At 35.1% G+C, this 2,344-nt stretch overlaps 1 non-coding gene across 1 annotated transcript; it reads right to left on the bottom strand.

The window, feature by feature from the left end:
* Window positions 1-1,720: 1,720 nt before the first annotated feature.
* On the bottom strand, window positions 1,721-1,827 carry LOC122737489. The gene has a single exon (XR_006354324.1). It is a non-coding gene; the product is annotated as a U6 spliceosomal RNA (small nuclear RNA).
* Between the last annotated feature and the right edge of the window lie 517 nt (window positions 1,828-2,344).

The following is a 2,344-nucleotide window of genomic DNA, read 5'->3' as shown; positions in this document are numbered from 1 at the left end:
GTGCTTTATCCACCACGCCACCTAGCTGTCTCACAATCCTTTGTAAAAACTATTTGTTTATATCCTTTGACCATTTATCTGTTGGAAAATGTCTCTTGGTCTTAAATGTTTGGGTCGGTATTAGTTATCCTCAAGTATAATGATTTTTACCAGAGATATTTGATCTGAATATTTTATCCAATTGACAGTTTCTCTTCTTATCCTAGCTAAATTGATTTTGTTCATGCAAAAGCTTTTGAATTTTATTGGAAATGATCTAATTGCTCTTATGTATATTACTATCCATCCCTTGTTTTGTTAAGAATTCTTTCCATAAAACAATGATGGTTTATCTCAGACTTCAAATTGTCCAAAAAATGACCAAAAATGTCAAAAGTTAATGTTGGAGGTGTTTTGGAATGATAGGTGTACTAATACATTGTTAGTGGAGCTATGAAATAGTACAACTATTTTGGAAAGCAATTTGTATGTATGCAAATAAAGTGACTTATATAGCTATACCCTTTGAACCAGAGACTCTATCACTGGGCTTACATCCCAAGGAAGCCCTGAAGAAGAAGAAAGTCTCTACATATACCAAAATGTTTATAACAACACTTTTTGTGATAACACAGAATTGGAAACAAAGTAGATACCCACATTTGGGGAATGGTTAAACAAATTGTGGTATGTGAATGGAATGATATTTCACTGTGCTATAAGAAATGATGTTTGCAATGAATTCAGGAAAACATGGAAAGATCTATGAACTAATATAGAATGAAGTAAGCAAAATGAAGAAAACAATATACACAATATAAATAGAAAGAAAAGCTACATTAAAAAAAATCAAAAGTGAACGTAACAAAATTGTAAAGATCAAGCAGGACTCAAATGGAGAGATGTGAAAAGACATTCCAAACCCACCCCTTCATGGAGGTGTGAAGTCCACAGGTGTAACATATTACACAAGTTTGCAGACTTTCTCAATATATTGATCAGTTGTGCTGATTTTTTCCTCTTTAAAAAGTACTATTTGATATATGGGATGGCTTTCTAAGAGAGGTAGAGGGAGAGGAACTTGGGAAAACTATGATGATGTAAGAAACAATATATCAATAAACACATATTTTTTCCTTCCTTTCTTTTTTTATGCTGGGGCAATGAGGGTTAAGTGATTTGCCCAGGGTCACACAGCTAGTAAGGATGAAGTGTCTGAGGCCGGATTTGAACTCAGGTCCTCCTGAATCCAGGGCTGGTGCTTTATCTACTGTGCCACCTAGCTGTCCAACACGTATTTTTTTAAAGTTCTTTCCATACCCATAGACTCGATCATAGTTGTAAAAGGTGTTTTCTCCCATTCTTTATTTTTAATAAAAATGATCTGACCTTTTTTTTAAGTCAAATGTTCATTTAGAACCTACTGTGGTATATAGTGTAAGATGTTAGTCTAAACCTATTTTCTGACAACTTCCTTTTCATTTTTCCCAGTTCTTTTTTTTTCCTAATGGGGCAATGAGGGTTAAGTAACTTGCCCAGGGTCACACAGATAGTAAGTGTCTGAGGTTGAATTTGAACTCAGGTCCTCCTGAATCCAGGGCCGGTGCTTTATCTACTGTACCACCTAGCTGCCCCTACCAGTTCTTGATAAACAGGAAGACCATTCTGGAATAGTTTATGTTCTTAAGTTGATCAAATACAGGGCTACTGTGTTTAAGTTTTTATTTATTTATTTATTTATTTTTATATGGAATGCTTCACGAATTTGCATGTCATCCTTGTGCAGGGGCCATGCTAATCTTCTCTGTATTGTTCCAATTTTAGTATATGTGCTGCTGAAGCAAGCACTGTGTTTAAGTTTTAAAACTTCTTTCTTGCCTTAGTCTGTTCCATTGATCTATTTTTTCTCCTTTAACTGCCCAAAGTTTTGATGGTTGCTGCTTTATAGTTTGAGATCTGGAGGCACTAGACCTCTTTCATTACCACTTATTTTAATAATTTCCCTTAAGATACTAAACCTTTTTGTTCCTTCAAATGACTCAAAAAATTATTTTCTCTAATTTTATAAAGTTTAATTGATGTGTGTTGTGGGACAGGCCCAACTCAGGCCAGTCTGTTTGTTTCGGTTCATAATTGGAATATAATGTGACCTCTATAGGATATTTGATGGTTAACAAAAGGAGGTTTACTTAGCCACAGTATGGCTAAGTAGCTTCCCTACCTCTATGTAGGCCATACTTCATCTGCCCATTAGGAAATAGTATCAAATCTGGGAGAAGAGTGCCAATACTCTTGGTAAATTTCTACTTAGGCCACAAGAAAGCTACGTCAATGGTCAGAGCTTTATTTTAGTCCATTGGGCCAA

The sequence above is a fragment of the Dromiciops gliroides genome, chromosome 1 (assembly GCF_019393635.1).
Source record: "Dromiciops gliroides isolate mDroGli1 chromosome 1, mDroGli1.pri, whole genome shotgun sequence".
NCBI classification, from domain to species: Eukaryota; Metazoa; Chordata; class Mammalia; order Microbiotheria; family Microbiotheriidae; genus Dromiciops; species Dromiciops gliroides.
This window is presented reverse-complemented; position numbering and strand designations above follow the sequence as displayed.